This window comes from Puma concolor, chromosome D4, assembly GCF_028749965.1.
Source record: "Puma concolor isolate L17-30 chromosome D4, mPumCon1.1.hap2, whole genome shotgun sequence".
Classification (NCBI taxonomy): domain Eukaryota; kingdom Metazoa; phylum Chordata; class Mammalia; order Carnivora; family Felidae; genus Puma; species Puma concolor.
This window is the reverse complement of record NC_141679.1, coordinates 2,061,186-2,074,684: the sequence shown is the minus strand read 5'-3', so window position 1 is coordinate 2,074,684 and position 13,499 is coordinate 2,061,186. Positions and strand designations below refer to the sequence as shown.

General features: G+C 40.2%; 1 long non-coding RNA gene and 1 pseudogene across 1 annotated transcript in view; one reads left to right on the top strand and one right to left on the bottom strand.

The window, feature by feature from the left end:
- Positions 1–2,607: 2,607 nt before the first annotated feature.
- On the bottom strand, positions 2,608–3,861 carry LOC147574644 (large ribosomal subunit protein eL21 pseudogene; annotated as a pseudogene).
- A 1,951-nt stretch (positions 3,862–5,812) lies between these two features.
- Positions 5,813–13,499, top strand: part of LOC147574643 (uncharacterized) — a 65,230-nt gene continuing 57,543 nt past the window's right edge. The window contains exon 1 of the long non-coding RNA XR_015243372.1: positions 5,813–6,029. This is a non-coding gene — a long non-coding RNA (uncharacterized LOC147574643). The remainder of the gene's footprint in view (positions 6,030–13,499) is intronic.

The window sequence follows — 13,499 nt, the reverse complement described above, 5'->3', positions numbered from 1 at the left end:
TTTTTATTTATTTTTTGGACAGAGAGAGACAGAGCATGAACGGGGGAGGGGCAGAGAGAGAGGGAGACACAGAATCGGAAACAGGCTCCAGGCTCTGAGCCATCAGCCCAGAGCCTGACGCGGGGCTCGAACTCACTGACCGCAAGATCGTGACCTGGCTGAAGTCGGATGCTTAACCGACTGCGCCACCCAGGCACCCTGAGGCATCACTTTTTATTGCATCCTCTTTCCCTTCTGATTTTCTTGATTCGAGTCCTTTTTACTTAATTAAGGTAGTTAAGGGTGTGTTGAATTTATCTTTTCAAGAATCACCACTTAGTTTTTAAAACTTTTTCTGCTGTTTTTTCTGTTCTTTACTTGATATAGTTCTGTTTTAATCTGTACTATTTCCTTCCTTCTGCCAACTTGAGGATTATTTTTTTTCTTTTTTTCCTTAGGTCCTTGAGGTGTAAAGGTAGGTTGTTTATTTGAGGTCCTTTTTATTTTATTTTTTTGATCTAGGCATTTATGACTATAAACTTCCATCTTAGTACTTACTGCCTTTGCTGCATCCTGTGAGTTTGGGTGTGCTGTGTTTCTTTGAGTTTGTCTTGATACACTTTTTCAATTCCCTTCTGATTTCCTCTTTGAGCAAATGGGTGTTCAAGAGTGGGCTGTTTAGTTTGTACATTAGTGAATTTGTTTTGTTCGTTTGTTTGTTTTTGCTGCTAGTGATTTCTAGTTTCATTCCCTTGTGGTCAGAAAAGATCCTTTGAATAATTTTGATCTTCTTAATTTAAGATCTGTTTGTGGCTTAACGTATTATTTATCCTGGAAAGCGTTGCTTGTGTACTAGAAATGAATCTTTGCTGCTGTTGGATGGAATAGGAGTTCTGTGTATGTCTGTAAGGTCCATTTGATCTATACTATTGTTCAAGTCAACTGTTTCTTTACTGATTTTCTGTCTGGATATTCTATGTTATTATAAGTGAGTTTTTGAAGTCCCATAACATCATTATAGTGCAATATAATACGTCAGCATTTACTTTATATGTTTAGGTGCTTGGATATTGGGTGTACGTATGGTTGTTATATCTTGCCGTTAAATGGACTCTTCAATCATCATATACAGACCTTTTATGGTCTACAGAAAGTTTTTGACTTAAAATCGTTTGAATGGGGTATTGTATCCTTTTCCATCCCTTAACTCTGAGTCTATATAGGTTTGAATATAAATGAATATCTTGTAAGTAGTGTATACATGTCATCCTTGAACTGCATGAATTTGAACTACATGGGTCCATTTTGTCTCCACATTCTTGCCAACACCTGTTTCTTGTGTTGTTGATTTTAGCCATTCTGACAGGTGTGAGGTGATATTGTAATTTCATTTTCATTTCCCTGATGATGAGTGATGATGAGCATCTTTTCACGTTGGCTATTTGGATTTCTTTGGAGAAATGTCTGTTCATGTTTTGGGCCCATTTTTTAAACATTAAACTTATTTAAATTCAAGGTAGTTAACATACCGTGAAGTATTGGTTTCAGGAGTAGAACCCAGTATGATTTATCACTTACATATGACACCCAGTGCTCATCCCAACAAGTACCCTTCTTAATGCCCATCACCCATTTAGTCCATTCCCCCCCCAGCTCCCCTCTGTTAACCCCCAGTTCTCTGCTATGGTTTGCCTCCCTCTATTGTTCCTTCCCTTCCCCTATGTTGATCTGTTATGTTTCTGAAATTCCACATAGGAGTGAAATCATGTGATATTTGTCTTTCTCTGCCTGACATTTACTTACCAGATACACTCTAGTTCCATCAGCGTTGTTGCAGGTGTCCAGATTTGATTCTTTTTCATCGCTGAGTAATACTCCATTGTGTGTATGTGTATATACACATCTTCCATATCCAGCAGTCAGTGGACATTTGGGCTCTTTCCATAATTTGGCTGTTGTTGATAATGCAGCTATAAACATTGGGGTGCGTGTGTCCCTTTGAATCAGCATTTTTGTGTCCTTTGGATAAATACCTAGTAGTGCAATTGCTGGGTTGTAGGGTAGTTCCGTTTTTAATTTTTTGAGGAGCCTCCATACTGTTTTCCAGTTTGCTTTCCCATCAACAGTGTAAAAGTGTTGTCCTCTTTCTGCATCCTCACCAACATCTGTTGTTTCCTGAGTTAATTTTAGCCATTCTGACAGGTATGAGGTGGTATCTTGGGTTATTTGCTTTTTGGGTGTTGAGTTTTATAAATTCTTTTTATGTGTTGGATGCTAATCCTGTATTGGATATGTCATTTGCAAATACCTTCTTTTTTTTCTTCATATTTTAACGTTTAGTTTTGAGACAGAGAGCACAAGCAGGGGAGGGCAGAGAGAGGGAGACACAGAATCCAAAGCAGGATCCGGGCTCTGAGCTGTCAGCACAGAGCCTGAGGTGGGGCTCAAACTCATGGACTGCAAGATCATGACCTGACCCAAAGTCGGATGCTTAACTGAGTCATCCAGGTGCCTCAAAACCCACAAAATTTGAATAAAGCCATCCCCCAGTGAATTCGGATATAAAGTTTGCTTTAAATACTTCTTTGGGGAAGACAATACCACGCTGCTACTCAACTAAAAGAAACATTTTGACAGGCTTGACGTCTTTTATTTTTTTTACATTTATCACGCCATGAATTCATAGGGAATGGGCTCCAACAGCTCAGGCTCCTCTCCATTGTTCTCACAAAGTTTGCTTTTCTGGGTGGGGCAGGCTGGCGCTTCAGTTGAACCCACGTACCTTTCTCCTTGGCTTCCTTCTTTTTCTGATCATTTTCCTTCACACGCTTCAGGAAGCTGTCTCGGCTCTTTGAGTGCTTAATGTGTTCGATATGTACATTAATTCTCTTAGCAAGAATCTTGCCCTTAACTTGTTTGTTTACAACCGTGCCAACAGCATGCTGGGTAATATTGTAGACTCTTCCAGTTTTGCCATGGTAACATTTGTGGGGCATTCCTTTTTGAACAGTGCCCATTCCCTTGATGTCCACAATATCACCTTTCTTGTAGATTGACTTGTATGTTGCCAAAGGAACACCTCCATGTTTTCTAAAAGGCCTAGAGAACATATAGCGAGTACCTCTCCTCTTTCCCTTTGTGTTGGTCATGTTGGCGAATTACTGGAAGATGGCGGTTCCGGCCGAAAGGCAAATATCTTCTAAAGGTTCTCTTTTAGTTTTGTTGGTTTTTTTCCTTCACTGTGCTGAAGATTTTCATTTTGGTATAGTTCCAGTAGTTTACTTTTGCTTTTATTTCCCTTTCCTCAAGAGGTACATCTAGAAAGAAGCTGCTATGGCCTGTGTCAAAGAAAATACTGCCTGTATTCTCTTCTAGGATTTTTAAGGCTTCAGGTCTCACATTTAGGTCTTTAATCCATTTTGAAATCATTTTTATGTATGGTGTAAGAAGATGGTCCAGTTACGTTCTTTTGCATGTTGAGCCCAGTTTTCCCAACACTGTTTGAAGAGACTGTGTTTTCCTATCGGATGTTCCTTCTTGCTTTGTCAAAGATTAATCGACCGTATAGTTGTGGGTTTATTTCTGGGTTTATGTGTCTCTTTTTATGCCAGTACCATACTGTTTTGATTACTATAGCTTTTTGATAGTACTTAAAGTCCAGATTGGCAATGCCCTCCAGCTTTGCTTTTATTTTTCAAGATTGGTTTGACTGTTCAGGGTGTTTTGTGGTTCGATACAAATTTTAGGACTGTTTGTTCTAGTCCCGTAAAAAATGCTATTAGTATTTTGATAGGGACTGCATTAAATGTATAGATTGCTTTGAGTAGTATGGACATTTTAACAGTATTTGCAGATGACATGATGCTGCATACAGAAAATCCTAAAGACTCCACTGAAAAACTGCTGCAGCTGATAAATGAATTCAGTAAATTTGCAGGATACAAAATAAACGTGCAAAAATCTGTTGCATGTCTATACACCAACTGTGGGAGATGCAGGAGAGAAGCATCAAAGGAAAAGACTTCAAAAGGGAAGGGCTGGAGAAGGTGCAAGGCCTTAGGACCTGTTTACAGGACCTGTGTAGGACATGTTTACACAGCTGAACACGGCTGCGACTAGTAAGGAACGCCTAAAGCCATTAACATTGTCCAGGGCCAGATCCTCCTTCACAGCTGACACTTCCTAGTGTTATAGAAACCAATTAACTCGAAATTCAGCCTTGAAAAACTAAACCATTAGATTGATTAACACACTGGCTTAGCTGACTTTATGCACGTAGTCCTTATCGATTATCCTAATAAAAAGAAGCTTCATTGTGGAGTCAGGGCCTCATTCCGACTTGAGTATGAGGACCTTCACTTAACTGCACTTTGTTTGCAGACTCATCTTTTGCGACTCCGGCCATACTCCTTGCAACGACCAACAACGAAGCATCAGAAAGAGAAATTAAGAAAACAGTCCCATTTACAGTTGTAGCCAAACTAATAAGATACCTAGGAGTAAATCTTACCAAAGAGGTGAAAGACCTGTACTTTGACCTGTACTGTGAAAACTATAAAACACTGATGAAATAAATTTTGAAGATGACACAAAAAATGCAAAGACATTCTGTGCTCATGGATTGGAAGAAAAATATTGTTAAAACGCACTGACTGATTTTTTAGGGACTCTTGGGTGGGTTAGTCGATTGGGCATCTGACTTTGGCTCAGGTCATGATCTCGCAGCTCATGAGTTCGAACCCTTTAGTGGGCTCTGAGCTGGCGGTTTGGAGCCTGGAGACTGCTTCAGATTCTGTGACTCCTCTCTCTGCCCCTACCCCACTCGTTCTGTGTCTCTTTCTTTCTCTCTCTCTCTCCTTCAGATTCTGTGACTCCGTCTCTCTCTGCCCCTGTCCTTCTCGTTCTCTCTTTCTCTCTCTCAAAAATAAATAAGCATTAAAAAATTTTTTTAATGTTTTGACTAATTTTTTACAGAAATACTTATTTTTACTTCCTTTGTGTTTTCCTGACTCCATACTGTCATTTTTGTTTGCTTTCTACTCAGAGTTCCCTTAATATTTCTTGAAGGGCTGGTTTAGTGGTCATGAACTCCTTTAGTTTTTGTTTGGCTGGGAAACTCTATCTTTCCTTCTTTCTGAATGATAGCCTTCCTAGATAGAGTATTCTTGGCTACAATTTTTTCCCATTCACACGTTGAGTATATCATGCGACTCCCTTCTTGCTTGGAAAGTTTCTGCTGAAAAATCCCCTAATAGCCTTATGAGGGTTCTCTTGTTTGTTACTGTCTACCTTTGTCTTGCTGTTTTTAAAATATCTCTTTTTATCACTATATTTTGACAATTATATATCTTGGAGCGAATCTGCTTTTGTTGATTTTGTTGGGGGTTCCCTGTGCCTCCTGCATCTGGATATGTTTCCTTTCCCAGATTAGGGAAGTGTTCAGCTTTATTTCTTCAAATACATTTTCTGTCCCCTTACTTTCTTCTAGGATGCCTATAATGTGAATATTGCTATGCTTGATGGAGTCACTGAGTTCCCTGAGTGCCTTCTTGTTTTGCATAAGTCTTTTTTTCTCCCTTTTGTTCAGTTTGATTACTTTTTGTTACTCTGTCTTCTAGGTCATTATGTTCCCCTGCTTCTTCCAGCCTGCCATTCATTCTATTAAGTGTGTTTCTCATTTGTTTATTGAACAATTTATCTCTCTGTTACTCCTTATCTGTGTTAAGGGCCTCACTCATGTCTTCCACTCTTTTCGCAAGCCCAGTAAGTATCCTTATGATCACTGCTTTCAATACTCCCATCAGGCATGTTCCTTATATTTGTTTTGCTTAGGTCTTCAGCTGTGGCCTTGTCCTGTTGCTTCATTTGGGATAAATTCCTCTGTCTCCTCATTTGGCTTATGTCTCTGTGCCTGTTTCTGTTTGTTAGGCAAGTCAGCTGAGTCTCCTGTTCTTGAGGATAACGGCCTCATGAAGAAGAGGTGCTGTAGTGCCCTGCAGTATAGTGTCACCTGTTCCCCAGGACCTGGTGCTTCCGGGAGTGCCTCTAAGGTATGCTGTTTGCGCTATGCTGTTGAGTACGGGCTGCTTTATTCTTTGGGCCAGTTACTTGCAGAGCTCTCTTTGCCTGCTGTGGGCAGTGTTTGGTTCCTGGCTTGAATGTGGCGAGTTTTAACTGGGTGCTCCCTGGTCTGCTTGTGGAATGAGACCTGTTGCCACTGCCATGGGAACCAAGACTCTGCAAACCTCCTGATTGGGAGATACATGTGAGCAGGGGTTTGGGCAGGTCTTCATGAGGAGGGGGCCTGCCAAGCTGGGAATGAGGCTGTTGACTGGAAGAGTGGTTCTATCAGAGGGTGTGGGGGTGGGACTTGGTGTAAACAAGTTAGGTTGTGAGTGCTGATACTGCACTGGTTCCTACAGTTTGCCCTGTGCTTTTGCTAAGGGGTAGAGGAGGGAAATGGCTCTGGCCAGTTCCTTTGTTCCCAGAATGTTCCATGAATGCTGCCTCTCTGAGATGTGCTCTAAAACGAGCACATAACCTCCCCACTGTGTGCCCCAGGCGCTCTTCAGATTCCTGTTTTTTTTTTCTTTTCTTTTTGTCTTTTATTTATTTAAATTCAAGTATTGGCATACAATGTAGGCTTGGTATCAGGAATAGAATCCAGTGATCCCTCACTTGTGTATGACACCCTGTGATCATCACAAACAAGTGTCTTCCTTAATACCCACCACCCATTTAGCTCATCCTCCACCTCCCCTTCAACAACCCTCAGTCTGTTCTCTGTACTTAGAGTCTCTTATGGTTTGTCTCCTCCCCTCCCCGTTTTTATCTTATTTTTCCTTCCTTTCCCCTGTGTTCATCTGTTGTGTTTCTCAAAGTCCACATAGGAGTGAAATCATAGATATTTGTCTTTCTCTGCCTGACTTATTTTGCTTAGCATAATACACTCTAGTTCCATCCACATTATTGGAAATGGAAGGTTTCATTCTCTTTGATTGCCAAGTAGTATTCCATTGTGCATATATGTGTACGTATATGTATGTAGGTATGTATGTATACGTACATATACACCACATTTTCTTTATCCATTCCTCAGTTGATAGACATTGGGACTCTTCCCATAATTTGGCTATTGTTGATAGTGCTGTTATAAACATTGTGGGTGCATGTGCCCCTTTGAATCGGCATTTTTGTACCCTTTGGGTAAATACCTAATACTGCAATTTCTGGATTGTAGGATAGTTCTGTTTTGAATTTTTTGAGAAACCTCCATACTGTTTTCCAGAGTGGCTGCACCGGTTTGCATTCTTACCAACAGGGAAAAGTGTTCCCCTTTTTCTGTGTCCTCAGCAATATCGGTGGTTTCCTGAGTTGTTAATTTTAGCCATCTGACAGGTGTGTGGTGGTATCTCATTGTGGTTTTGATTTGTATTTCCCCAATTATGAGTGATGTTGAGCATCTTTTCGTGTGTCTGTTAGCAATCTGGATGTCTTCTTTGGAAAAGTGTTCGTGTCTTCTGCCCATTTCTTCACTGCATTATTTGTTTTTTGGGTGTTGAGTTCTTTATAAATTCTTATAAATTTTGAAAACTAACCCTTTATCTGAGATGTGATTTGCATATATCTTCTCCCATTCCATAGCTGCCTTTTAGTTTTGTTGATTGTTTCCTTTGCTGTGCAGAAGCCTTTTATCTTGATGAGGTCCCAATTGTTCATTTTTGCTTTTGCTTCCCTTGGCTCTGGAGACATGTCTAGTAAGAATTTCCCGCGGCCATAATCGAAGAGGATGCTGTCTATTTTCTCCTGTAGGAGTTTGATTGTTTCTGGTCTCACATTTAGGTTTTTCATCCATTTTGAATTTATCTTTGTGTATAGTGTAAGAAAGTGCTCCAGTTTCAGTTGTCTGCATGTTGCTGTCCAGTTTTCCCAGCACCATTTGTTGAAGAGACTGTCTTTTTCCCATTGGATCTTCTTTCTTGCTTTGTTGAGGATTAGTTGGCCATATGTCTGTGGGTCCATTTCTGGGTTTTCTGTTCTGGTCCATTGATCTATGTGTTTGTTTTTGTGTCCATACCATACTGTCTTGATGATTATAGATTTGTAATACAGCTAGAAGTCTGGAATTGTGATGCCTCCAGCTTTGGTTTTCATTTTCAACATAACTTTGGCTATTTGGGGTCTTTCCTGGTTCCATACAAGTTTTAGGACTGTTCTAGCTCTGTGAAGAATGCTGGTGGTATTTTGATAGGGATTGTGCCAAATGTGTAGATTGCTTTGGATAGTATCGACGTTTTAACAGTATTTGTTCTTCCATTCCATGAGTATGGAATGTTTTTCCATTTATTTGTGTCTTCAATTTCTTTCATAAGCTTTCTATAGTTTTCAGTATACAGACCTTTTACCTCTTTGATTAGGTTTGCTCCTAGGTATCTTACGGGTTTTGGTGCAATTGTAGATAGGATTGATTCCTCAATTTGTCTTTCTGTTGCTTCATTGTTGATGTATAGAAATGCAACTGCTTTCTGTATGTTGATTTTATATTTTGTGACTTTGCTGAATTCACATATCATTTCTACCAGTTTTTTGGTGGAATCTTTTGGGTTTTCCATAGTGTCACGTCATCTGAGAAGAGCGAGAGTTTGACTTACTCCTTGCCAGTTTGGATGACTTTTGTTTATTTTTGTTTGATTGCTGAGACTAGGACTTTCAGTATGATACTGACAACAGTGGTGGGAGTGGCCATCCGTGTTGTGTTCCTGATTTTAGAAGGAAGGCTCTCAGTTTTTCCGCATTGAGAATGATATTAGCTGTGGGCCTTTCATATGTGGCTTTTATGATCGTAAGGTATGTTCTTTCTATCCCTACATTCTTGAGGCTTTTTATCAAGAAAGGATGATGGGGGTGCCTGGGTGGCTCAGTCTGTTAAGCGTCTGACTTTGGCTCAGGTCATGATATCACAGTTCATGAGTTTGAGCCCCGCGTTGGGCTCTGTGCTGACAGCACAGAGCTCAGAGCCTACTTCAGATTCTGTGTCTCCCTCTCTCTCTACCCCTCCCTCACTCACACTCTTGTCTCTCTCTCTCTCTAAGATAAATAAACATTAAAAAAATAAAAATAAATAAAAATTTTTTAAAAAGATGATAAAGAGGTCGGAAGGAGTTTATTTTTTTAATTTACATCCACGTCAGTTAGCATATAGTGCAACAATGATTTCAGGAGTAGATTCCCTAATGCCCCTAATGCATTTATCCCATCCCCTCCCACACCCCCTCCAGTAACTGTTCTCCATATTTAAGAGTCTCTTATGTTTTTGTCCCCCTCCCTGTTTTTATATTATTTTTGCTGCCCTTCCCTTCTGTTCATCTGTTTTGTATCTTAAAGTCCTCATATGAGTGAAGTCATATGATATTTGTCTTTCTCTGACTGAGTAATTTCGCTTAGCATAATACCCTCTAGCTCCATCCACATAGTTGCGAATGGCAAGATTTCATTCTTTTTGATTGCTGAATGATGCTCCATTATATATATATATATATATATATATATATATATATATATATATATATATATATATATATACCAAATCTTCTTTATCCATTCATCCATTGTTGGACATTGGGCTCTTTCCATACTTTGGCTCTTGTTGATAGTGCTGCTATGAACATGGGGGTGCAGGTGCCCCTTCAAAACAGCATACCTGTACCTGTTGGATAAATACCAAGTAGTGCAATTGCTGGGTCGTAGGGTAGTTCTATTTTTAATTTTTTGAGGAACCTCCATACTGTTTTCCAGAGTGGGTACACCAGTTTGCATTCTCACCAGCAGTGCAAAAGAGATCCTCTTTCTGTGCATCCTTGCCAACATCTGGTGTTGCCTGAGTTGTTAATGTTAGCCATTCTGACAGGTGTGAGGTGGTATCTCATTGTGGTTTTGATTTGTGTTTCCCTGATGATGAGTGATGCTGAGCATTTTTTCATGTATCAGTTGGCCATCTGGATGTCTTCTTTGGAGAAGTGTGTGTTCATGTCTTCTGCCCATTTCTTCACTGGATTATTTGTTTTTTGGGTGTTGCGTTTGATAATTTCTTTATAGATTTTGGATATTAACCCTTTATCCGATACGTCGTTTGCAAATATCTTCTCCCATTACGTTGGTTGCCGTTTAGTTTTGCTGATCGTTTCCTTTGCTGTGCAGAAGCTTTTTATTTTGATGAGGTCCCAGTAGTTCATTTTTGCTTTTGTTTCCCTCGCCTCCAGAGACGTGTTGAGTAAGAAGTTGCTGCGGCCAAGGTCAAAGAGATTTTTGACTGCTTTCTCCTCAAGGGTTTTGATGGCTTCCTGTCTTACCTTTAGGTCGTCATCCATTTTGAGTTTATTTTTGTGTATGGTGTAAGAAAGACATCCAGATTCATTTTTCTGCATGTCACTGTCCAGTTTTCTCAGCACCACTTGCTAAAAAGACTGTCTTTATTCCATTGGATATTCTTTCCTGCTTTGTCAAAGATTGGTTGGCCATATGTTTGTGGGTCCATTTCTGGGTTCTGTCTTCTGTTCCATTGATCTGAGTGTCTGTTCTTGTGCCAGTACCATACTGTCTTGGTGATTGCAGCTTTGTAATACAGCGTGAAGTCCGTTTATCGTCATTGTCTTGAACTCTCTGTTGGGTAAGTCACTTATCTCCCATTTCATTAAGTCAGTTTCTAGAGATTTATCTCCTTGCTTTGTTTGGAACATATTCCCATTTCTTCACTTGACTGTCGGTGTGTGTTTTGTCTCACAGTTGAGTGATTGGCCTTGTGCAGGAGAAGCTCATCAGTCAACCTGGCCTGAGCTCCTCTGGTCTCTTAAACCTTTGTGATTGTTCCAGTTCCTGTCTTTGTTCTTGGTGGCTCCCTGTGGTTGAGGGTATGCCAAGAGCCATCAGTTTCCCAAAGGCATGGGAAATGGCCACTTGCCTTTCAGGTTCCCGATAAACTATTAGTTGCCTACTCCTTCCAGCTCCCTTAGGCTAGTTGGAAGGCCAGTCATCAAGCAGCAAGTGGGAAAGTCAGGATATTGAATATACGATCTAGCCTCTGTTGGGGAGAAACCAGGAGATGGGTTTTTTGCTTACATATTCTGTACTGAAACAAGGGAAATTATGCATTGCTGTGAATACTTTTGCACCCAAATACAACCTCCACCTTTTTTTCAATTGTCCCAGGGACTACCACATTTCATCATTACATAGAGATGGTGATTTGGGCTCCAGTCCCTGGAATGGCAGCTGAAAGAGTTGTGATGCTAGATATGTGGACAAGCTCCTTTCAAGAAAAAAACTGCAGATTTGATTTTACCGTTTAAAGTGTCCCCTCCCTGTGCTTTATCAGGGTATCAGGAGGATCCCAGTCAGCTACCACATGTAGGCTAATTAGAAGCCAGAATCTTAGGCAGCATCTAGGCAGATATGCACTCCTATTTCTTCCAGGTGGTAACTGGGAAATGGGCATTTTTACCTACACCCACTGTGCTGAATCTGGGTGCACAGATACAGGAAATCCTTGTAAGCCCATTTAAAAAATGCTTGTTTGCTATAGTCCCATGAGACTCATCAGTGCATGCCCTATTGGCTTTCAGAGATAGTTGCTTTGATCCTTCACCCCTCAAGTGGAAGTTATAAAATTTGGGCTATTAGGTGGGTAGGCAAGCTGCTTTCAAGGATATGCAAGTGACTTAGTTATATTGTTTCAGCAAGCTGGAAAAAGAGGGCAGGAGAAGAGCCCCGTGGCTCTTCTGGGCTCCAGAGAAGATCACAGTCAGCTCTAAAATTCAAGCTGATTAGAAGCTGAATATTCAGGCAGCAACTGGGAATGTATGCAGGCCAGTCTTCTTCAGTGAAAACTTGGGAGATAGAGATGTTTGTCTGCTCTCTCTGTGCTGAGCCCAAAGGGATAGCTAGGGGGAGTGTTCATGTACCTGGCAACAGCTGCTTCCCTGTTTGCTATACTTCTGTGGAACTTGTGAATCCAAGACCCACCGGCTCTCAGTGCTAGGTGATTTAGATAGATCTATGTCCCTCAGGTGGCATTCTCAAAAGTTGGGGCACTAGACATGTGGTCTAAACCCTTGTCTCCTCAGGGAGAAATAGGAGTTGGGGGTTCCCTACTGATTAAAAAGCAATAGGCCAAGGTAGGGTTATGGTAAGAGTGTGTCACAGCCTTTCCTATCCAATTTGATGTGGGTATTTTCTTTGTCACCTAGTATGTAGGAGTTACTCAACTAATTTATGGGTTTCTCTTTGAAGGAATTAACTTTTGTGTAGTTGTATATTCAGTTCATCTATAGAAGATTCAGGAACTTCTTGGGGCGCCTGGGTGGCGCAGTCAGTTAAGCGTCCGACTTCAGCCAGGTCACGATCTCGCGGTCCGTGAGTTCGAGCCCCGCGTCGGGCTCTGGGCTGATGGCTCAGAGCCTGGAGCCTGTTTCCGATTCTGTGTCTCCCTCTCTCTCTGCCCCTCCCCCGTTCATGCTCTGTCTCTCTCTGTCCCAAAAATAAATAAACGTTAAAAAAAAAAAAAAAGATCCAGGAGCTTCTTATGTCACCATCTTGGTGATATATACCTATTGATTTTTTGAAAAAGGCAACTCTTGGTTTCATTGTCTACTTTTCTGTTCTTTATATCTGTGCATATTCTTTATCTGTGTTTATTATTGTCATATACTAGTTTTGAGTTTAGCTTATTCTACTTTCTTAAGGTGAAATATCAGTTTGATCATAATGTGTCTCAACGTGAGTCTCTGACTTTATCTTATTTGGGCTTTGTTTAACTTGTATTTTTATATCTATGTATTTACAAAACTAGGGAAGTTTTTGTTTTTTTCAGATAAGCTCTCTGGCTCTTTCTCTCACTCTTTTTATTCTTTCTGGACTCACATAATACATATATTTGTAAGATGGATAACTATAATTCCCTTAGATTCTGTTTACATTTCTCTATTCTTTTTTCCTTTTTACTCTGAGAATTGATCACTTCATATCACTGTCTTCAAGTTTGTTGGTGCTTTCCTCTGCCTGTTCAAATCTGTGTTTTAACCCCTTTTATGAAATTTTCAATTCAGTTACAATTTTTAGTTCTAGGCTTCTGGTTAGTTCTTTTTTATAAAGTCTTTTTGTTGATATTCTCATTTTGCTCATATATTATCTTACTCGTTTTCTTTAGTTCATTATTTGTGTTCTCCTGTTCCTTGAGCATATTTAAGATAGTTGTTTTAACGTGTTCCTCTAGTCAGTCCAAAGCCTGTATTTCTTTAGGAATGAGATTTATTGTGTTTATTTGGGCTTCATTTTCTTCTTTCTTTCTAGTTTTGTGAGCATTGTCAAAACCTGGATATTTGAAAACCAGCCACCTCACCTAGTTTTTACAGACTAGATAGATACATATACAGAGGAAAACCTTCACTATCATCTAGCATAAAGACTTGAGTTCTTCTCAGCTTCCTTCTGAGGATGTGTCTTCCCTCAGCCTGTGTATATTCTTT